The sequence below is a fragment of the Triturus cristatus genome, chromosome 7, assembly GCF_964204655.1.
Source record: "Triturus cristatus chromosome 7, aTriCri1.1, whole genome shotgun sequence".
NCBI classification, from domain to species: domain Eukaryota; kingdom Metazoa; phylum Chordata; class Amphibia; order Caudata; family Salamandridae; genus Triturus; species Triturus cristatus.
This window is the reverse complement of record NC_140590.1, coordinates 811,070,362-811,095,248: the sequence shown is the minus strand read 5'-3', so window position 1 is coordinate 811,095,248 and position 24,887 is coordinate 811,070,362.

Here is a 24,887-nt window from a genome sequence, read left to right as displayed (position 1 = left end):
TGATAGTTTTTGATAGATCTGTGCTGTCTTGTGCTTCTGGGTAGAACAGGGCCAGTGCACACTTACCACACTTGCAGTCTTTGGACAATTGTTTCTTTTGATATCAGTTATTTCCTGGGGGAATTATGGGTAATTAGTCTGCAAGATTTTCCTACCTTCTGAGCAGCTCACTCCATCAAGGGGGTACTCCATGCAACTTTGGTTAACAAAGCCGTATTCTTTGTTATGCTATTCAGACACTAAGGGGAAGAGTGAACAGTAAAAAGGAGCAGGACTGGACTGGTATGAATGGAAAGTGGAGGGTAAGGTAAACATTACAGCCCCCGGATCATTAAATAAAATTATAAAAGTGAAGGAGCTGGAGGGTTGAAACACAATCAGGGCAAATAGGACATCTCTGTCAAAGGGAAACAGCCAGTTGGAAGTGAATAAGGCAACAGTTTGCACTTGATTTGGACAATGCACAGTCTTCCTACCCCCCCCCCCCTCCCCCAGTGCGGAAAAACCCTACGAAAGGTTCGTAAAGGGACGAGGAAAAACTTAAATGATGCATTTGAATAGAGCCAGCAGGGTTCACTTGGTTAGTGTAGAGGTGGTAAAGGGATGCTAAATGGCATGCATATTTAGCTTTCCTACATTTAGAAGATGCAGTCACAACCAAAGCAGAGTAGGGAAACTGCACAACAAAGAATATGGCAATGCTGACACATTATTAGAAGATATTCTCTTCATATACATACCACTCGACCTGGCACACTTACTCGTTGGACATGCCGAGGACGAGGAGAACTCACCGGAGAAGTAGAGTTTTTGAAAAGGAGAGCACTCTGTAAGAAGACAGATCTGGAATGTCTACAAAGATTCTGCCTCACCAATATCATCAGCAACAATGCTTTATGGTCCTGTTTACAGAGACTAAATTGCTGTGCTCAGTACAATATTATGCCAAATGTTTCCTCTCCAGGTTACACACAGACACACTCTGGGTCCTGGTTCCGTTATCTTTTTCACAAAGCACACTCAAATCAATGTTTTCATTGAGTCTCTTTTCATCTGCTTCTTGGGAAATATCCCACCGTTGTTCTTGTGCCGTTACTCGTTCCATTACTGTCCACTTAAAAGTCTGCATTTGAGTGATTTTTCACTTTAAAATGGTTTAGCAGTTTTTTTCTGCTTGATTGCACCCAAATGTGCTTGAATCCTTACCTTATCATTATGACTGGTAATGTCATTTGTCATGTTTTTAATGTTGATTGTCTTTTGTGTGTACTTTTATGTTCCCAAATAAAACCATTTTAGAGTGTAACAGTTTAAAAGTGTATATTTCGATGCAGATGAGTCTACAACCACTAGATGGGAAAACAGATGCACTGAAACTCCGTATGGATACCGTGGCTATCAAATTAGAGAAGCACACCACGTAAATCAAGACAGCAGAGTAAGATTATCGATGACTGAAGATGATGTCAATGCAACACAGTCAAAATGGTTCAACATGGAAAAAATACTGGTGGCCATACAGGTCTCAAATGAGAACTTTGAAGTGTGTTCACGCTACAATAACCTGCGGATAACAGGTCTGCTAGAATCCACCAATACTGGCATGACGGAGACTTGTGTAGAGACATTGTTGACCACCATCTTTGGAGCTGAAAGCCTATCACAGCTACTGGTAGTGGAGCGGGCCCACCATTCACTCAAGGTGCGTTCACCTTCTGGCTTGACTCCACGTCCGGTATTGCCAAATTGTTGTATTCTCAAGTCAGACACAGTGTTAAAATTGGTGCAAGAAAAAACGAACATAAGTTATCAAGGGAATTAGATTGCATTTTTTCCTGACTTCACAGTGGCGGTCCAGGCAACCCACAGGGAATTACTGCTGTTGAAAAAACAATTGCAGAAAGCTGAGATCAAGTATACTATGCTCTATCGGCACTCCTTCGTATCAATTAAATGGAAACAGACAATATTTGCTACACCTAAGACTGCCAAGATGTTCCTACAGTCCATCTCACGGAGGAAGCTCGACCATCCTACGGACGACACCGAGGAAGAGGAGGTTGCATAATCAAGAACTGGACTCGGTTTCTTCTTTTTGTCTCCTGTATTCTAGCTACCTGAGCCACATGCTGGACAAATGAGAATACAGCAACAGGTGTAGGGCATGACATGCAGAAGATGGCACACCTGCGTCGACCAGGAGCGCAATGGATAGCAAGCATTAATGCTTGGTCTCCTTTGTCTTACCTACTTTATTTTTTAACTGTTTTTTTCATGTTTACTATTCTGTATGGGTGGGTCTTTGGCACAGTTACTATGCCGAGGTGCGTGTGTGGGGGGGCGGTTATGGGGGCTTGTTTGAACTTCTACAATGTCAGATTACCCACCCCATGCTGACACCAGATCTATACATGTTCTCTGTGGACATCAGTCCTTGACATTTGCAGTTAAAACCCTCAGCTGACTAGACCAAGGGATAAAGTAAACTTCCTCACCTGGAATGTCAGAAGATTAAATAATGCCCATAAGACCCTTTTAGTTCTCCAATATTTAGGCAGACATGATATGCAAATTGCTCTCCTACAGGAGACTCATTTGACACGGCTCACTGATCAGAATCTGCGTGCACTATGGATGGTTTATAGACTGGCCTTTTATTATTCCTCATATGGGCCAGGGGTGTTAATACTAGTCAAACTAGGCATCCCCTTTATGTGACAAATTTCAGGGAAGATGTCCAGGGAAGGTTGGCAGTGGTGCAGGGCAGCATATGGCACTTCTTTAACCTTGTTTACTACATACGGGCCAAATGTGGATGAGACAGAGTTTAATGCCTCTTTATGGAGGCAAGTACGTGATCTGACAACCGACAATATGATTCGGTGTGGAGATCTAAATATATACCTGGACCCTGGCATGGATAGGGTGGCAGTGTCTGACTGGCATGGCAAGCAGTCGGCAAAGGTTCTCTGCGAGGGTATGGAGGAATATGGTATGGTGGACGCATGTCATCTGCACAATCCGCATAAAAGAGAGGGTACATTTGTGTTCTCAGTCCATCGTACCTGGTTCAGGTTGGATTATTGTCTAGTGTCCAGGGAGGCCTGCACATGGGTGGAGGAGGTGGTGCATCTACCAAAACACTATCTGATCATGCACAGGTGAAACTAGAATTAGCTATTCCAAATATGAATCTGCTTCCCTTTACAAAGAGGTTTAAGCTACTGCCCTATTGGACATTGTATTTAGGAAAGAGGTCTGCACAGCAATTGTTGAATACTTTGGCCAGAATCTCAGCAGTGTGGAGGGGAAGGGCACCTTGTGGGAAGCCCGCAAAGTAATGTCCACTCAGGCTGTAGTTCCAAGGGCGATACGTACCTAGATACATAAAAAAAGAGCACTCTACACGCGCTAGAGTGCAACTTTGAGAACAAATCAATCCCAGCCGCCCTGGCCGAAATACAAGAGACCTTGACAGAATATCACGACTCAGCGGCACAAGAGTTACATTTTCTGTCCAAAAACCAGGTGGCATGCGCTTACGGTGAGGGAGGTGCGGACTAATGCTGTCACATAAGCTTAGGGTACCGCGGGACACCTGGCACATAGGGAAAATAGTTTAGAAAGACGGGCAGGCACATTTTGATAAGCCCGATATCTTAGCTGCCTTTAGGACATTTGATGTGGATTTGTACAATACCAGACCCAGTGCTGCACTGGCTGACAAACCACAGAGATACTCCTCGGAGTCGATTCTGGCGCTATACAAAACCAAAAAATAAATACATAAACCAATATCTTGGAGATCTGGTGCTGGCATGGCTGCCACCTGGGCAGCGAAAGTACCTCATGCAGCCTATCACATTGGAGGACGTTAAAGAGGCCATTAGGAATCTCCTCTGGCTTTGATGGGCTGACTGGGGAATTTTATAAAGAATTTAGTGAACTCTTGGTGCCACATCTGCAGGCTGTCTATGATGAGGATCATCGGAGAGGTGGCTGTAACGTGGCCGCCCTCTATCTAGATTATCTCAGCGTGCGGGCAACTTTGCACATTATTGGCACACTGCACATGAATACACACCACATGTTGCGGTGGAGCATGATGAGGCTCATCCTACTCTGCTGTCGGCTCTCATATCACACACACAAGAGAATATATTACGCACAGAAATCAACACTTTGCAGTCCATGCTGTCAGCATGGCGATAGTTGGGAGGTGGGGAGACTGCCGTTGTATGCACTGGCGATGCCCTTAAGACATCATCCCGTGATTTTGGTGACTCAAGAGGACATTGCTCTGAAAGTACTAGCACAGGCTGGGTTACAGAAACCAAGAGATGTTTATCCTTGGGGTACAATTATATCGCTTGACGCATTTACAAATGCGAATATCATCTCCACTCGCAGCATTCATATATTACAGGCGGCAATACGGGAGCTGTATCCCAGCTTTCTGGTTGAGCCACCAGTGCTCAAAGCCTTGCAAGTCCTCCTCATCGCAGAAACGCATAGGCATCTCCTTTCCAACCTATATATTGCAGCAGAGGGGACAGGCCGCAGACCACTGACCAGGCGAGGGAGTGCTGGAATGCTGTCTTGGCAAACCCTTTGGGAGAGGAAGATTGGACCTTCTGCTGTGCACAAATACATAGCCTCACTTCTAATTGTAACAAATGATCCAGTTCAAATTTCTTTATCCAATATATTACACGCCTGCAAAGTTACACAAATACGGACTGTGTGACTATAATTGTTCCACGTGTGGGAGCGGGGGCTAATTTTGTTCATTTGGCAAGGACATGTACTTCTATAAGTCAATACTGGATGCACGCCACTGAAACGTTCACTGAAATTATATCCAAACCTATACCATGTGACCCAGTGGTTTGCTTTCTAGGACTGGTTGAAGATGTATCACCTGCTTAGAGGAAGTACGCAACAGTGGCCCTATTGTTGGCAAAGAGACGGGTGGCCCTGCACTGGGGAAGCAGAATTAAACCCACCAAAACAAACTGGATTCGAGACATGGTCTATTGGCAATCACAGCTAGAACTCTATGCAGAAGAACTACAGAGAACATTTAGATATATGGGGACCTCTAACAACCTATGTCTTGTCGCATCCACTGGATAATTGACACCCTTAGCAGAAGGCTATACCCGAACTATGCACTATATTTACAGGTAACTAGTTTGTATCACTTCAACCTGTACACTGTGTCAAATGTAATGATTTTGTACACTCTCTCTACATTGGAAAGAAAATGCATATGGGGCGTTAAACTGATGGCTCACAGTTTGTTCATTTCTTGTTACTTTTGCATTTACTCAATGTGCATGTGTAACGTGTTTAAAATTGAATAAATAAACAAAATATATAATAATCACAATACTTGTCAGGGTGAGCCACTAAAGTCACTAAATAGGCCTGAGCACTCCTCCCTGGTAGCTATGGTACAGTGCAGAGAGGGTTAATATAGAGGTAATGTGTAAAGTATTTATATAGCACTACAATACTGATACATTTGAAATGCAAAACAGTAAAAATCCCAAAATGAATTAGAACAATAGAGTAAAATATAATAAATAAAACAACACAATAAAATAAGAGGAACCAGAGATAAAAAAAAATGTGTAAAGTTTTAGTAGAAATAGCGCCAGGAAGCACAAAGTGGCAATAAAGGTCAATGGTCATGGTAGAACAGGAGCTAGGTGCAATTTAATGCTGACAGCACCGGTCGGGTACACTAATCAGGTTCATACTCAGGAGTAAACTTCTAAAGCCTCCAGGATTGCAGGGGAGGCAATTAGAAAGGCCCAGTCCAGGTTGCCACTGGTCACCTAGGCAGTTGCAGGAAAAGGCGTCTTGTAGGTCATTGCATCCCTGTAGCTTTAACAGGAGGTCAGTATTACGACCCTTCAATCAATCAATAAGGGGGTTTGTAGAGCGCGCTACTCACCGTGTGGGTCTCAAGGCGCGGGAGGGACTTCCCGGTTATTTGAAGAGCCAGGTCTTGAAGCTCTTCCGGAAGGTGTGCAGAGTGGGGGAGCGTCTGATGTTGACAGGGAGCTCCTTCCAGGTCTTTGCTGCAAGGTAGCAGAAGGCCCTTCCACCTGCTTTGGTTCTGCGGATGCATGGGATCCCTGCCAGGGCGAGGTCGGCGGAGCAGAGGTTCCTTTTGGGTACGTGGAAGAAGACTCTTTCATTGAGGTATTTGGAGCCAATGTTGTGGAGGGATTTGTAGACCTGGGTGAGTAGCTTGAAAGTTACTCTTCTCGATGGGGAGCCAGTGAAGGTCTTGTAGGTGCTGGGTCATGTGCTCATGCCGTGGGGTTCCGAGGACGAGTTTGGCTGCGGAGTTCTGGATGGTTTGGAGCTTGTGTAGCAGGGTTTTGTTGATTCCTGCGTAGGAGCATTACTGTAGTCCAGTCTGCTGGTTATGAGAGCATGGGTGACGGTCTTTCTGCATTCGGGGGGATCCACTTGAAGGTGATGCAGAGGGAGTTGAAGCAGGCGGAGGCGACCGCGTTGGTCTGGCGGGTCATGGTAAGAGATGAGTCTAGAATGATGCCGAGGTTCCGGGCATGGTCTGTTGGGGTGGGTGGGTTTCCGAGCGCAGGGGGGCCACCAGAAGCTGTCCCATGCAGTGGGGGAGGGTCAGAGGACGAGGACCTCAGTCTTCTCCAACTTCAGTTTTAGGTAGCTGTCCTTCATCCATGCTGTGACGTCTTTCATTCCTTCTTGGAAGCGGAGTCTGTTGTCTTCGGGGTTCTTTGTGTGAGAGAGCATGAGCTGGGTCTCGTCGGCGTAGAATACTATGCTGAGCCCATACTGTCTGACTATGGTGGGCCGTGTAGATGTTGAATAGCGTGGGGCTGAGCGAGGATCCTTGGGGTACTCCACATTGATCTCTGTAGGTTCGGAGAGGGGGGTTGGGGGGAGTCTGATCCTTTGGGTTCTGCCGGAGAGAAAGGAGTGGATCCAGTCGAGGGCAGTTCCCCGTATGCCAGCGTCGTGGAGTCTGGCTGTGAGAATGTGGTGTGAGACAGTGTCGAAGGCTTCGGAGAGGTCTAGTAGGATGAGGGCCGCTGTGTGGCCCTGGTCGAGTAGCATGTGGATGTCATTGGTGGTGGTGAGGAGGGCGGTCTATGCTGTGGTTGCTTTGGAATCCGAACTGGGAGGGGTCGAGGATGGCGTTTTCTTCGATGAAGGTGGTCAGCTGGGCATTGATGAATCTCTCGGTGACTTTAGCTGTGAAGGGAAGGAGAGAGATGGGCTGGTAGGTTTTCAGGTCAGTCGGGTCGGCCGAGGGTTTCTTGAGGAAGAGCTTGACCTCTGCCCGCTTCCAGGCGGGGAAGATGCCGGATTCGAGGGAGGTGTTGATGGTCCAACCCAGTTCAGGTGCTAGGGCGGCGGCTCTGTGGTAGATGTGCGGCGGGCAAGGGTCCGTGGGGGCTCCTGAGTGGTTGTCCTTCATGGTCGTGGTGGTGTCATTGGTAGTAATGGTTTTCCAGGTGGTGATGGTCGGTTGGTTGTTGGTGGTGGGGAGGGGGGGTGGAGACAGGACTCTGTTGGCTGAAGTCGTCGTAGAGGGCCTTGATTTTCAGGTGGAAGTAGGAGCTGAGTGCTGAGTTTAGTTTGAGGTCCTGGGAATGGTGTGAGGTCTGTGACTTCGCTGGGGGGGGGGGGTTTGGTGAACTGCTGTATGACGTTGAAGAGTTCTTTTGTGTTACTGGCGTGGATTTTGTTCTTGATAAAGGTCCGCTTGGTGGCTCTTATGCGTTGGTGGTATTCATTCATGGCGTTCCTGTGGTTGTTCTGGTCTTCGGTGGTTTTCTTGTTCAGCCATAGTTTCTCGAGGCGTCTGCAGGAGCGCCTGGCTTCTTGGAGTTCGGTGGTGAACAAGGCGGCCTTCAGGGGGCGTTGCTTGACGGGGTAGCGGAGGGGTGCGAGTTTGTTGGCGCAGCTGGAGATCCAACGGTGTAGTTCTTTGGCTGCAGAGTTGGCATCAGTTGTAGCAGAGGCGGGGGTCGTGGAGGAGGGTGGTGTTGAGTTCTTCTGTGATCTTGCTCCAGTTCATTTGGGGTGGCCGCGGGGCGGGTTTGGGTGAGGTGGTGGTGTTGAAGGCAAAGTGTATGCAGTGGTGGTCTGTCCGGGGGGCTCTGTGGTGTGGCTGAAGTGGATGTTTGTCCCTCCTGCAAAGATGGGGTCGAGGGTGTGTGTAGGGGTGGTGACGAGCTGCTTCAGTCTGAGGTTAGCGAGGTTGTCAAGGAGGGTGGTGGAGTGGGGGTCGCAGCAGTTGTCGAGGTCGAAGTTCAAGTCTCCGATGAGAATGTAGTCCGTGGAGCTAATGGCGTGGGGTGCGATGAGGTCATTGATGGTTGAGGCGGCAGAAGTGCAAGGCCTGTAGACGAGGGTCCTGTGCAGCGTGTTTCTGGGGGTGGTTTGTATCTGGAAGTGGAGGTGCTCAGTGTTGGGGATAGGGTCGCCCGTGCTGGAGGTGGAGAGTTGGAGGGAGCTCTTGTGTGCGATGGCGAGTCCTCCTCCTGGGCGGTTGGGGCGGTCCTTTCTCTGGATCTTGTGTCCGATGGGGAGGGGGATGACGGTGGCAATGTCTGGGGCAGAGGCGGCGTTGGTCCATGTTTCCGTAAAGAAGGCGACGTCTGGAGAGAGGGTGTTGAGCAGGTCCCAGATCTACATGGCATGTCTGTGGAGGGAGCACATGTTGAGGAGTATGCAGGTCAGTGCTTTGGCGGTGCGGGCATCCGTTGTGAGTTCGGCAGCCGAGGGGGGGTGTTGATTGTGAAGGATTGTCGACAGGAGAACTGCCCGTGGGTGGTGTTCGGCGTTGATCTCTGGTAGTTGTTGTTTCTTCCGGGGTTGAGTGCGTGGAGGGTAGTGGTGTTGTAACATTGGGAGGTCGTTGATCCAGGGTTCCTGGCACTGGCCACAGTCGGGTCCCGGACGGGCGCAGACGGGCTTGTGGCCGGCATTAAATAGGGGAGGGAGGCACAGCTGGGAGGTGGGAGCGGGAATAGGTGGGTGGGAGGGGCCGTGGGGAAAAAACAGAGAGAGAGGGCACAATAATACCAAAGACACAATAAGTGAAAAAAGCACACAGAATAAAGCACAATGGAGAAGTGCAGTCAGAGAGACAAAGGGGCAAAACCAAGGAAAACAGGCAGAGAGGGCGGAACGGCACAATAGTAACAGAGGCACAATAATTGAAAAGAAAGCACACAGAATAAGCACAATTGCAGTGAAACCACGAATGGTGAAACCTAGGCAGGAGCCGAGGCTCGAACCCCTACCTGCACTGAGTCCGCCTAGGGCAGATGCACAGCAACCGGAGCTACGGAGGGAGAGAGCAGGTCCCTGGCTGAGGTCGGAGGTCCTGCTCGCTCTCACCACACAGCGGCCCGCATTAATTAGGGGAGGGGGCAGGGAGGCACAGCTGGGAGCGGGAATCGGCAGAGGGGAGGGGCCGCTGGAAAAAAAGCGGGCGGAGAGGGCACAATAATAAAGGCACAATAAGTAAAAAAAGCACACAGAATAAAGCACAATGGAAAAGTGCAGTCTGAGAGACAAGGGGGCAAAACCAAGGAAAAACGGGCAGAGAGGGCGGAACGGCACAATAATAACAGGCAAAATAAGTGAAAAGAAAGCACACAGAATAAGCACAATGGAGAAATGCAGTGAAACCACGAAGGGCGCCACCTAGGCAGGAGCTGAGCTCGAACCCCTATCTGCACTGAGTCCACCTAGGGCAGATGCACAGCAACCGGAGCTACGGAGGGAGAGATCAAGTCCCTGGCCGAGGTCCACTTCTTTGTCCTGGGTACAAGAAGGAGTGCAGGTTCTGCGCTCTTGTCAGGTCTCAGGCAGCAGGTTGAGCCCTCTTCTAATCTTCCACAGGTCCAGGAGTGTTCTGAAGTGGGTGACTGGACTGGAGCTGCCACATTTATGTCGGTCACAACCTAGTGGGTGGGAATGACCCCTGGGGAACCCGTAACCAATGGGGTAAACGTTGTTGAGGCTAACTCCACCCACTTTGGGTGAATTCCTTTGCCACACTAAAGTTGAGACGCCAGCAACCACAGGGAATGCACACAAATTGTTTTGGCATTCTGTTTCTCTCCTTTGAAGTGCGACCTAAATGTCACATGAAAAACCCCAGCAGACCTGTCAAGTAGGTCTTGACAATCAAGCAGAATCTGACACTGGAATGTCACCAAGGGGCCCACTGTGATGAAGGCCGGTCTGACTGATGGCGCAAAAGAAGGGTGCAGGCATGTGTGCTTGCTACATCTGCTTGTGACAGGGTGGGCCCTTTTGAAGTTATTCAGGTCCTCGGGCCCAACCTCCAGTCCACCCTGTCAAGAGCATAACAACATCTCCACACACCAAAGGCCATTTGTCCCTATCCTGGGCAATTTCTCATCTCAATCACACCTGTTGAAAAGCTAGTTAGTGACAGGCCGAAGAGAGAGAGCAAATTGCAGATTTACTTTCCCGAAAGTGCAAAGGTAATTTGCTAAAGGTACTTTTACGGATAACTAGAAAAAAGATAGGCCACTTGTGACATTTAACTTATAGGTGCTGTACACACTACTGTCATATACTAGGGACTTTTGAGGCGAATTAAATGTCAGTCAGATGTATACCAATGTCATCATGTTGAAAAGAGGAGCACAAGCACTTAACTGTTCTCTACAGTTCAGAATATTCTGCTTGTAGATGAACATCATGCCAATAGGTACAACATTTCATCCAGAAAACGTTTATGCATCCATCAGATTGGTTTCTTTTGCACAGAGGTGTTTTAGAACGAGTGTCCCGCTGTAGCGCCACTCATGGATGAAATGTATTGCACAGTATTTCCCTACATACACCCACAGCCAAATTATTCTTCCTCAATCTGACCGAAATGCAGAAGGGGTTTGTAATATGTCATAGGACCACAAGACATGAGCTGCACCCTCTAACAGTGGCCCTGCATGATTATGCCGTAATGTTTTGTAGGGATTCTAGTGTGCCTTAGAGCCTGTCTCTATTCAACATGCATAGTGATACAAAATCGAGTATTGCGAAGAAAACCTGCCCTTAGGGAATAAGCTAGGATACAACGAGATTCCATCGTAATCACTAGTCTAGAAAAAAGAATAAATAATTTTTTCTAGAGACCCTTCCCCCACCAGGGTTACCCCTAGGTGGCATGCTTCATCATTGGGGTTCCGGTCTTGAAGTGTCTGCATAGGCATTGTTTTACCAATTGTAGTTCGTTCGCAATTGTAGTTTCTTTGTTATTGGATGTTATGTCTGTCCAGTGATGCCCAAATGTGGTGTTGTGTGGACGGGCATGCTGTCCAATAATATACTCACTTATACGAGATACCAAACAGACTTCCCTTTACCCACCAGAAAGGTGGGCTTATACCACATACATCTGATCTGAATATTTGCTTAATTCGCACAACTGTAGCTTTATACTCTTACTTTGTAAGTAAATAATGTGGGTTTTTGGTGCTTCACAAATGTTGTGATTGAAATCATTTAGAAGTACCCAAAAAATGTGCACCATTTTTCTGTAATTTGCAGAGGATTTTAAATACCCTGTTGCAGCTGCTTGGGACAAGTCTTATGTACCAGTGACGGCTGTGGCTAGTACTTTGAAAGCACCTACATTCACCTTTCTCACCATGGTGTAGCTGACTCTTTGCTATTGTCAATGCCAGAAGTGAACTGTGTTCCCAGCCTTGCCCACTGATCTGGAATCATTAAGTAGAGATGGTGTAGCCTAGAAGGAGGTTTTATTCCCTCTAGATGTTTGACTCTTCTAGGATCTGGAGACTCTCCAGTACCCTTGTGGATGCCAGTGGGCAAAGCAATTGATCATATGCTTATTATCATATGGAGGCATTAAAACAGGTAGCGATTGTCAAAGCACATAAATTAACAAAACACCCATGGATTGGATTGTGCAGCATCATCAGTAAAAATATCTTCCCCCTATCAGGAGTCATTCATGGATGTAGCTCCCTGGGATTTCTCTTAATGTACATTTTTGGGGGCAGGATTGTGCCCTACATGGTTTTATAGATGTAGGAGAACATGGGTAACCCCATAAATTTAGGGAACCTGGGGTCATTTGATATGAATACCAAAACAATGGTTTACAGGAAAATGAATCTATTTGTATAGTTTCACCATCAGGGAAACACACCTGGCATATGCAGTATTATTTTTGATATTTAAGGCAGTGAATGTAGACCGGATCAAGGACAAGCGCTTCAATAGCAAATAACTGAATTTTTTTGCACAACGTTTCTTCGAATTTGTATTCAATAGAGAACCAGAACCAGTGCTCATGCTGATCAGTGAAGGGGAGGTGCTGTGGGACGTGATGGAAGGAAATAGAAAGGCAGTGCATCACTATTAAAGACACATGACTCCTGTTTTAAATAAATGTAACAATATAAATAGAGTCTATATATATAAGTCTAGTAGTCGTGGGCTTTTTGACCTCCGTTCAGGGCAGGTTCTAAAATTTGCGGGGCCCAGGGCTAAAAGGGAATGTGCAAGGCCCCTCCAATTTACATAAGTGACACAGCTCAGGAAGCTGCTTTGCGCAGACTCCTCCTGGGCGGCAGCTCCTCCTCCCAGCCTCCTACACGCACCTCTTTTACAGCTTCTAGGCTGGGGTGTCAGAATTGCTTGTGGGCTGAAAGTTAAAACTGTGAAGGTGCTAAAATGCTGGACAATTGGCGTCCCGCAGTGTCTCTGAATGGTCTCCTTGCAATTGGGACAAGAGAAAGTGTCTCCCTCCCCTAGGCCTCCCCACACCATCCCTGAGAGGCCCATGGACCCTAATTGCAAGGAGACTCCTTTCTTTCAGTTGGATCAGCAGGGGAAACAAGAGGACACATCACTGGTGCGGGCCCCATGCTGTTGGGCTGAGTGAGAGGCCCTTGGCAGCTGCCCATGCCTAGTGCCGGCCCTGCCTCTATTAGTATGAGGTCATCATCAGGACTGAGCAAGAGCGCTCTGAATCTATAGGTACAGATTAAATCCTGGGCAGTAAGACAGAAGTTCATCAAAGAACGACCCGGCCGGTCACTGACCGCAGAACCGGAGTGGATTGAAGGCCTGTCACATCCATGCCAGCTGGCCCGAAGTCAAAGTATCTAAAATTACTTGATGCAGAGGTGTTGGGACGGTACGAATCCTGTAATTGGTCATAGAAGGATTAAATCTAATAGACAAAGCGTTATCAGGAACTCAATATTGCTGTGGAGCAAGGGTAAATCATATGGTGTGCATGAGGCCGGTGAGGTCCAATCAACTCGGTTGGCGATAGGAGGATTGCGTACTTTTGAGCAGGAAATTGAGTTTAAAGCGCAATGCAAGTAATTCCAACCACTATACCAACAGGTGATTCCTCCGAGGTGGGATCCGGTATGAGGAGGAGTCTGGAATCATACTGGTTCCCACCTCCGAGGGATCACCAGCACCAGAGGGAAGGCACTTCTTCGGGAGGAGGGCTTTTTCTTTGGGACTGTTCTCCCACTAGAGTCTGGAGCCGCCCACACTGACCAGTTGTAGTCCACATGGGACTCCTGATTGACATCAGAGGAAGATGGCGCTGTCGCACATATAATCCCAACTGAGGTCTTGCGCTGGGAACATTACTGCCACTACAGTCGTGTACCACCTGCACTTAGAATGTGTGCTCATCGTGCTTTAGAACAGTTTTGGCTTTAGGAAAAGAGTTGCCAGTCACTGGGGTTTTTATGATCTGACCCATGCTGTTCACAGTGAGCCTGCTCATTTGAGATTATTCTGAGCCTGATACAGTTTTGCTATTTTCCTGCAAAACCTGTTATAGTTCCCTGTGCCCAAAGGCATATTACTTTGGGTGGTATTTTGTTTTTGTGTAATAAAGTACTTCTCTTTCATAAAAGATAAGCAGTGGATTGAACAATCTGCACTGTATTGGGCAATCATTACTGCATAGTATTTGTAACTGTTGGCTCTGATTCTTTACCCCACTCCACCTCCCTGAGAAAGTTTGGACTGCTGGACCCTCAATGTGTAGTGTTGAAAGAGTGTTCTTGGTGTTTAGTTTTCAGCGATATAGAAGGTCTGTGTAGGGAGAAATTGTTTGAAAATGAACTTGATCATACTTTGGGGAAGTTTGAGAAATCGAAGAAGTCCATTTTTTGGACACTGAACAATGCTAAGACTAATCAATACCACTCTGTACTGTAGCTCGATGTTTCTTGCCTATCTGAAAAAAGACAGTGCTTTGCCTGGCCAGACTTCGTGGTGAAAGTCTCAGTATAAGAGACCTAGGTAGGAATGAGGTTGCGCAAAAGTGAGGACCATGCCTTGCCCATTCATTCCCAATCATTTTCTCTTCCCAAGCTAAGCTTTTTTCATTCCATTTGACACCATGAAAAGCCAGTGGGATTGAGACTGACTTATTTCTTCCTCAATGAGAAACTCTAACCTTAGGCCAATCGGTCCTGCTTATCATTAAAAACTGAATCAGTTATCTGGGATTTCTTTTGGTCTTCCTGCCACTATACTGCCTAAGAGTAACTAATTAGGGTGCCAAGGGCAGGGGAGGTTGATGCCAGGCAGTGGAGACAATTTTTTGCCATGCTGTAAGAGGGTTTCAACCAGGGAAAGGGTCCCGGCGGCGCTTGCAGCACAATCTGCATGCCATTTTCCTGCCAGTAAATTTGAGATTCTTGTTTTTGCACCTGGTAAATCTGGAGGCAAGAACACTGGACCAGCTGTAATAGGGCCATAGGAGGCATTTACTCATTCTGTAATGCCAGATGTCAATCACCATCAGTAATCCTCAATATTTGACTACAATATTGCTACTGCCCTTTTTGCAACAAGGCCCACTGGATTTTTAGGTCAAGTATAAGCGTAAGACGTCTTGTATACTTTAGTATACATATATCTCTGTGGGCCAAATGCCATTCCTTGCTTCTCAGTTGTTTGTTTCAATGTCCTTTAAAAATCCTTGCTTATTAGTGGCCAGTCATGCCTCATTGTCCCTCATTTTTCCTCCAAGGAGCAGGGACTTAGAACAATATCATTACGCTTTGTTCTGTTGATCTGCTCGTGGGGGGGGGTGAGGCTATTTTATTATGTTTTCAACCTCGTGTTACACTGTGGCTGCTCAGACCCGTAGCTGCTTACATTTTATTGAAGCAATAACCCTCTCAGTACCTTCCATGTGGCTGGCATTCTTTTGGATTCTTCCTGAAGACAGCGCCCAGGCTGGCTTGGAATGAAAGCAATTATTGTGGTTTTAAATCTAAGTCTGCCTTCTTTAATTTGCTTTAAAAACATGCATAAAAGCACTGCAAAAGCACACCATCTAGCTACTGCAGCTCTAAATCATGTAAAAAACAGCCATTGTTTCAGTTCCATTAAATCAACGCTTCAAATGATACTTTAATATGCATGCTGCTTGTGTTCTTTCCTTCCCTCCAAGACCTGTGCTTGGCTGCTGGCTGAGGGGTTGGTTGGAAGTCTCTGCTCTTGGTTTAGCGCTGAGGCCAAAATGTTTCTTTCTGGTAGAATGTTCCCTGTAAATGTGCATTTGAATGTAGTACATTAAATAAATGCAGAAGAAGAACGCAGGGCCGGCACAAGGGCCACTGACTTCAGAGCAGAGAGCCAGTGTTTCTGATTTTATTTTGCTTTTAAAAGCACTCGCTGACACATTCCAGGCCTCAAGCAATTCCAGACAATTAAAATGTAAAGATAACTCCAATGAATATTGTTCTTTCTGGAGAGATGGAGTTGTCTAGTGGAAGAAGTGTTGACTCATTGCAAGGTAGCCAAAGGTTAATATTACGGCTGCAAAGAAAGTGTACCATGCAGAACACAAAATGTAAATAGGTCAGTGGAATACTGCTTTTCTGTTACTTGCAGCTTATAAGTTAAAATCCAAACCTAGAACAGTGAATGTATAACTTGTCATCATAGAACTGCATACATTGCAAAGTATAGATTAGAGCAGATATTAATGTTGCAAAAAGGGTTCATCTGGGTAGAAATTGGTTATTTTTATTTAAGAGACCCCAAACTATGGTGTGCTGTTTTCAATTCTGAGTTTGTGCTTCTGGGGCCCAAGCACTCTTTAGCAATGCTGCCTACCAATATGCATGACTTGTGACTCCTACACCCTGAAGTCCTCTGTCTTATGTAACATTTCCTTTATGCTAATTTATACACATATGATTGATTGCCTCTGTGTAATTTGTGTGTGATGCAAAGTGCTTTGACACCCTACACTGGTATGAGTGGTGCTTTGCATTAAATGCATCTGAACGTTAGTGGTTATGGAGCCTTTAGGAATACTGTTAAAGGGTGGTGATGATGAAGAAATCCGCAACACTCAGCCTTACCTCAACATCACCTCAGCACCACCTCAGCATCAGTGCAGCATAACCTCCTCATCAGTGCACCACCACCAATGCAGCACCAACTCAGCATCAGTGCAGTAGCAGCGAAGCACCACCTTAACATCAGCACTGCACCATCTTAGCTTTAGCACAGAACTATCTCATCACCAACACAGCCTCAACTCAGTAGCAACTCAGCACCAATGCATCAGCGTACCACCACCTCAGCACAACACCAACTCAACATCACTCAGCGCCACCTGAGCACCAGCTCAGAACCAGTGCACCACCACCACCACCTCCTCAGCATCATTCAGCACCACCACAGCATCACTCATCACCACCTCAGCATCACTCCGCACAGCACCACCTCCTCATCAGTGAGCCACCACCAGTGCAGCACCACCTTTGCATAAGTGCAGCACCAGCGCATCAACATCTTAGCATTAGTGCAGCACCACCTGAACACCACCACCTCAGCATTAGCACAGCCCCATCCCAGCATTAGCACAGCACTACCTCCTCATCAGTGCAGCCCTACCTGAGCACCAGTGCAGCAGCACCACCTCAGCATGACTCAAGTACACCTCAGCATGACTCTGCCACACCTCAGCACCAAATCAGTCCTACCTCAGCAGCGTCTCCACACCAACACCGTACCACTTCAACATCAGCGCAGCATCATCTCAGCACAGCACCAACTCAACATCTCTCATCACCACCTGAACACCGGTGCAGCACCACTACCTTAGCATGAACCAGCACCTCAGCATCACTGAGCACCACCTCATTATCACCTCAGCATCACCTCCTCATCAGTTCACCACCAACTCAGCATCAGCGCAGTACCACCTCAGCACCAGCGCAGCACAACATAAACATCAGCACCATTTTTGCATTAGTGTACCACCAACACAGCACCACCTCAGCATCAGCAGAGCATCACCTCAACACAGCACCAACTCAGCACCACCTTACAACAGCGCAGCACCACCACCTCAGCATAACTCAGTGCCACAGTGTCCCTCAGCACCACCTCCGCATAATTCAGCACACCTCAGTAACACTCAATTTCACCTCCACACCACTACCTCAGCATAACTCAGCACCACCTGCGTATCATTCAGCATCACAGCTGCACCAGCACACCACCACCTCAGCTCCACTTCAGCATTACTTAGCACCACCTCAGTGTGCCCTCGAAATCAGGCATCTGTTTATTCTCTCCTAGTGCCCCTCCGCTGCTCATGTTGTAATTCAGGTACTATTTCTCAATCTCCACCCTCCTATTGTTTATTTCCGTTCATTCATAGCAACAAAAAAGCCATAATCAATAAGCATTACAACAGGCAGGAAGAGGTTGCCAGCATTGCAAGGACAAAAAAACTAGAAGACATTTTTTGTTAATTCTTTTTTTTAATAGTCATTTAATTGTACATAATGTCTTCTTTAAACTCCACTACATTACATACACAACACAAAATACCATTCCACATACTTACACACAGTCCCACTCCACATAATTCCAATACAATCAAAAACACATAATTACTAACCACATAATACAACTGCACATCATACCACTTCGTTCCACTGCACAAATCCACACCACACAGTTTCACACCACACAATACCACAACTAACAAGTCCAATCCAACCCACATAATTGGTACACAACACATACATCCACTCCAATCCATAACACATAGGTAAGAGTGATTTACAATGCCAATAGCACCAACTTTTTCCTTTTTTTTTAAACCAACAGATCTGATGCTTAGCTCCTACCTATTTTTTTATTTTCCGTCAACAAATACGCAAAGTTGTACACACAGTTCCATGCCACACAATTCAGTACCACACATTTCCAGTCCACACCACACAATTTAACACCAAATCACATAATACATCTCAACAACACACCACATACATCCAAACCACAGCATACAATTCCACATTCTGCCGCAAAATTCAACAGCACAACACATAATTAAACTGAACTACTTACCACTCCACAACATCCCACTCCACATAATGCCACTACACTGAATGCCACATAATTGCTAACCATATATTTCCACAGCACACCATGCCACATTATGTCACTACACATATCCACACCACGCAATTCCACACCACTTAATTACACAACTAACTAATCCAACCCAACCCATATAGTTCCACTACACACCACATACATAACACGTAAGAATAATACATTGCCATTTACAATGGCAATAGCTCCATCTCAAACAAATGCAAGACCGGTTGCATTTCCATTGCTTGTTTACCAAGGTGCTACCATTAGCAGGTGCCGAAATTGAGTATGCTATGACAGCCGTAATAACACCAACTCAAAAACACCGTAGATGATGATGTTGACTACACTTCACAAATAGTGGGTATTTTTAATACATTTCAGAAAATCAAATGACATTGCACAACAAAATTATATGAACTAGAGTGTTGAATGTTTATTCTGCTGGAGAAGGCTATTCTGTTTAGATGGAGAATACAATTCATAACATATATGAGCCATCTTCTGCAACCTAACAGGAGATTGCAGGTGTGTGCCTTTCTTAAGATAGACGGACCTAATGGTGCCCAGGGCAAGCCTGAAGTACACAGTGGATTTTGAGGATATGCGGACTACAAAATCATGGCCTGCTGTCTTATTTTCTTTTTTGTAACCAAGATTGTGTTTTTAAACCTGGGTTGGGGTCACATGCCCTGCCCCCGTGACTGTGCAGTTTTTCACTAGTTACAGAATGATTTTACACAGACATTTGCACATACTGTGCAGTGCAAGCTGCCATTTTCAGTTGGTGCAAATGTAATTTTTGCACAGAACAGGGCAAATGCTGATGCAAAATCACATGAAGACTTGTCCAAAATTGTTTGGTATACACATACTTCAGCGCATGCGGTGCTGCATCTTCGAGGGAATGTTATAAAGGGACAAGAATGTCGCGCATGAGATTGTCAATCCCAAATGCACGAGCTGGGGGTCGATCCTGAAGATTTGTCTGTGAGTTCTCTGTGGTCAGAGAGAGACATCGCCCAAAAATCTGTTGGAGCTCGGGTGATCCTGGTTACTTTACTTACTCAAGTGAAAGAAAAGCAACATGCGTGGAGAGTGGTGCATAAGAGCCTATGTAGAAAGCCAGTGTTGTAAGAGTGTAAGTTACACGCTGTGTAAGATCCACTCGTCGCAGGTTGAAATCCGGCAACACAGCCTTTTATCATGTTGAGTTTGGCACCCGACTACAAACAATTCACATCAGTAGCACCTACATCACGATGTCCATTTCCAACTCACTAATCCAAGCCACTAAAAACTACCGTCATCTAGTTTGATCTAGTGGAGGCCTTTTCGCAGCTCCTGACAATTCGAATATCGAGGACATTTGCAACAATTCTGATTCTGGTGGTCACACATTGAATGAGGAGATATGGTATGCAGATGTCCACCTTCTCAGCCAGGACACACCTTGGAAACAACAAATGTGCCCCCCTTTGTCCAATGAAATGGTGCATACTCCTTTAGGGGACAGAACACCGAGCATCCGTTTGCCAGTGGGTGGTCCAGATTCTGCTGCTGATGTGATCAACAATTATTAAACCCATCGTCAACATTGTTAGTTACTGCACTGGATTGTATTTTACAACTGATCACGCATGGGTTGCACATTTCTACTCTATGGCTGTTTGTGGTGGCTTTGTCTTATGTTTTTTATGCAGAGACTTAGAAATCACTCTTTCTTTGGGGTTTTTGTGGCCTTTAGTTCTTGAAGGACATTGGGGAATAAAGACTGGCAGCTCCTTATGAGCCTGTGAAAGTGAATACTTTTACATTTGTCTTTGGCTCACGCAATGTTCTCGTATTTGAGTCCCTGCACAGCTGCAAATTAATACGTAAAACTATTAAGACCCTGTTGCTGGGGAGAATAACTTGGAAAAGCGACAAGGAGTGCGATAAAGGCACTGTTGGTTGACTCTCCTTTGGCTGGAATATTGAACACTAAAGTAAACTCTAATGATTAAAGCATCTTCTATGCTCCAGGGATTGATAGATTTTTACCTGGCTCAGTCCGTGCTTACACCTGCTTTCTTTCCTTCACATCATTGAAGGTGGACAATATGGTGGGCAGTCTAGATCTAAAGACTGACTTCATACATTACTTCTCCAACACTCATTAGTACAGAGTGGGCAAACATTGGTTGCCAACAAAATATTGTTGGATTGCCACTTGTATTACAAAATGCTATCAATCAATCAATCATAGCATTTGTATAGCGCGCTACTCACCCGGAGGGTCTCAAGGCGCTGGGGGAGAGGGGTCCGTTACTGCTCGAACAGCCAGGTCTTGAGTTGCTTCCTGAAGGAGAGATGGTCCTTGGTCAGCCGAAGGTGGATGGGGAGGGAGTTCCAGGTCTTGGCTGCCAGGTAGGAGAAGGATCTTCCTCCGGTGGTGGCTCTGCGGATGCGTGGTACGGCGGCGAGGGCGAGGCTGGTCGATCGCAGCTGGCGGGTGGGCGTGTAGAAGGTCAGGCGGTTGTTGAGGTACTTGGGGCCCAGGTCATGGAGAGCCTTGTGTGCGTGGGTGAGGAGTCTGAACGTGATCCTCTTGCTGACGGGGAGCCAGTGCAGGTCTTTCAGGTGGCCGGAGATGTGGCCGTGTCGGGGGATGTCCAGGACGAGTCATGCGGCGGCGTTCTGGATGCTTTGGAGTCTGTTCTGAAGTTTGGCTGTGGTTCCGGCGTAGAGGGTGTTCCTGTAGTCTAGTCGGCTGGTGACGATTGCCTGGGTGACCGTCTTTCTGGTTTCGGTGGGGATCCATCGGAAGATCTTCCGGAGCATGCGTAGGGTGTTGAAGCATGATGATGAGACGGCGTTGACTTGTCTGGTCATCGAGAGGGAGGAGTCCAGGATGAAGCCCAGGTTGCGTGCGTGGTCCGTTAGCTTGGGAGTGGCGCCCAGGGCAGGGGGCCACCAGGAGTCGTCCCAGGCAGAGGGCGATGATCCCAGGATGAGGACTTCCGTCTTGTCCGAGTTCAGTTTCAGGCGGCTGTTCTCCATCCATTCTGCGACGTCTTTCATCCCTTCCTGGAGGCTGGTTCTGGCGGTGGCGGGGTCGTTGGTGAGGGAGAGGATCAGCTGGGTGTCATCGGCGTAGGAGATGATGTTGAGGTTGTGTTGGCATGCGATAGCTGCGAGGGGGCTCATATAGACGTTGAAGAGCGTTGGGCTGAGGGAGGATCCTTGTGGCACGCCGCAGATGACATCGGTGGCCTCGGATCTGAAAGGGGGGAGGCGGACTCTCTGAGTTCTTCCGGCGAGGAACGAGATGATCCACTTCAGTGCCTTCTCTTGGATCCCGATGTTGCTCAGGCGCTGTACTAGGGTGCGGTGGCAGACAGTGTCGAACGCTGCAGAGCGGTCCAGGAGGATGAGGGCCGCTGTTTTCCCGTTGTCGAGCAGGGATCTGATGTCGTCGGTGGCTGCGATCAGTGCGGTCTCGGTGCTGTGGTTGGCTCGAAAACCGGACTGCGTGGGGTCGAGGGAACCGTTTGTCTCGAGGAAGGCGGCGAGCTGTCTGTTGACGGTCTTTTCGATGACTTTGGTCGGTGGGATCCGCTGTTGGTTTCTTCAGGAGGGCGCTGAGTTCGGCGTGCTTCCAGCTCTCCGGGAAGGTGGCGGTGTGGAAGGAGGTGTTGATGATGTCCCGTATTTGGGGTGCGATGATGGAGTCGGCCTTGTTGAAGACGTGGTGGGGGCAGGGGTCGGCAGGTGATCCGGAGTGGAAGGTGTTCATCGTGCGGGTGGTGTCTTCGGTGCTGACCGGGGTCCAGGCGCAGAGGGTTGTGGTGGGGGGCGTTGGTTCGGCGGTTGGGTGCGTGGTAGGTGCGCCTAAGCTGTTGTGTATGTCCGCGATCTTGCGGTGGAAGTACGATGCGAGTGAGTCGCAGAGGGCTTGTGAAGGGGTAATGTCGTTGTTTCCGGCGCTGGGGTTGGAGAGCTCTTTGACGATGCTGAATAGTTCCTTGCTGTTGTGGGCGTTGTTGTCTAGTCTTTCTTTGTATGCTGTCTTCTTGGTGGTGCGGATCAGCTGGTGGTGCCTGCGGGTGGCGTGCTTGAGGGCGGTCATCTTGTCTGTGGTCTGGTCGTGGCGCCAGGCTATCTCGAGGGTGCGGCAGTTCTTCTTGAAGTCCTTGAGTTCGTCGGTGAACCAGGGGGCTTTCTTGCTACTGGGTCTGCTGGGAGGGTTCTTCAGTGGTGCGAGATCGTCGGCGCAGGCGGTCAACCATCGTGTGAGGTTGCTGGCTGCTTCGTTGGGGTCTGTTATGCTGGCGGGGGGTTCCGGCTGAGGGAGGTGGTGAGCTGCTCGGTGGTGATCTTGCTCCAGCTCCGGCGAGGAACCTGTTGCGGGTGGTGGTGGGTCGTGGTTTTTCTGAAGTTGAAGTGGACGCAGCTGTGGTCAGTCCAATGGAGTCTGGTAGAGTGGCTGAAGGAGATGTGTTTGCTGGATGAGAAGACGGGGTCAAGCGTGTGGCCGGCGTAGTGGGTGGGGGTGTTTACCAGTTGCTTGAGTCCGAGGTTGGCGAGGTTGTCCAGCAGGGTGGTGGTGTTGCAGTCCTTGTTGTTCTCCAAGTGGAAGTTGAGGTCCCCTAGGAGGATGTAGTCAGCGGAGGGTAGGGCGTGCGGGCTGATGAAGTCTGCGATGTCTTCGCTGAATTGCGCGCGTGGTCCCGGGGGTCTGTAGATGAGGGTCGTCTTGGGGTCGCAGTGTATCTGGAAGTGGAGGTGTTCGGTGGCGGTGAAGGTGTCGTCGGAGTTGGTCGTGATGCAGATGGTGTTCTTGTGTACGATGGCGATGCCTCCTCCAGTCTGGTTGACGCGGTCCCTCCGGGAGATCTTGTATCCATCCGGGATGGCTGTGGCGATGTCGGGCGCTGAGGAGGCGTTCATCCAGGTTTCTGTGAGGAAGGCGACATCTGGCGATGTTGTGTCGAGGAGGTTCCAGAGTTCGACGGCCTGTCTGTGGATGGAGCGGGTGTTGAGCAGGATGCACTTGAGGCGGTTGTTGCTGGTGTTCGGCTTGGCGGCTGTGGTGCAGGTACGGAGGCATGTGAAGTTGCAGGCTTGGCAGGTGAAGGGTCCGTGGGAGCGTTTCGGGTTGGCTTGGTAGCAGGTGGGGTGTCTGTCGGGTTTGAGTGCGTTGAGGGTTGCGGCGTCGTAGGTCCGTCGTGTGGGCTGGCGTAGGTGGGGGCCAGGGGTCCTGGCGCTGGGTGAGGGCCAGGCGCGGACGGGCGCAGACGGGCTTGCCTTAGGCGCGCCTTCGGCATGCCAGCGGCGCACCCGCTGCGCGCGTCCGCTGCGCGGCCACGCAGCAGTCGCCATTAGAGGGAGGGAGGGGGAGGAGGGGTCAGCTGGGAGGCGGGAGGGAAGAACCAATCGGAGCAGGGGGGCAGGGCCGCACGGGAGGCAGCGGCGGGAAACGGCGCGAAGGAAGCGAGCGCTGTCCGGGGCAGTCAACCAGGCACACGGGGCACAAGCAGTAAAAATACAATGGGGGCGAGCAGGCAGTCAGGGTACAGAAGAGAGAAGGAGGCTCAGGCACACGGGGTACAAGCAGTAAAAAATACAAAGCGGGCGAACAGGCAGTCAGGGTACAGGGTACAGAAGAGAGAAGGAGGCTGAAGGCAGGCGGCGAACGGTCAGAGCGCTGACCTGGTGGCAGAGCAGGCGACAAGGCGGGCAGGCAGGCGGAGCAGCAGCGGTGGGGGAAGTGACCTACCCGAGGGTCAAGGGTCACTGACTCTGCCGCGCAGCGGTCGCCATAAGAGGGAGGGAGGGGAGGAGGGGTCAGCTGGGAGGCGGGAGGGAAGAGCCAATCGGAGCAGGGGGGGGGCCGCACGGGAGGCAGCGGCGGGAAACGGCGCGAAGGAAGCGAGCGCTGTCCGGGGCAGTCAACCAGGCACACGCGGCACAAGCAGTAAAAATACAATGGGGGCGAGCAGGCAGTCAGGGTACAGAAGAGAGAAGGAGGCTCAGGCACACGGGGTACAAGCAGTAAAAAATACAAACTGGGCGAACAGGCAGTCAGGGTACAGGGTACAGAAGAGAGAAGGAGGCTGAAGGCAGGCGGCGATCGGTCAGAGCGCTGACCTGGTGGCAGAGCAGGCGACAAGGCGGGCAGGCAGGCGGAGCTGCAGCGGTGGGGGAAGTGACCTACCCGAGGGTCAAGGGTCACGTTTTCTGTACGATTGTGTTACGTAATATTGAAGGTAGAATAACTCAACTCATCATCATCATCATCTTTATTCGACCATAATAGAAATGACCATAAAAGCACGCATAATAAATACATCAATAAAAATATTGTTACAAAAATATTATCAATAAAATTCCAACATTTTTCTTCATGATCCTAGAATAAGATGAGAATGCAT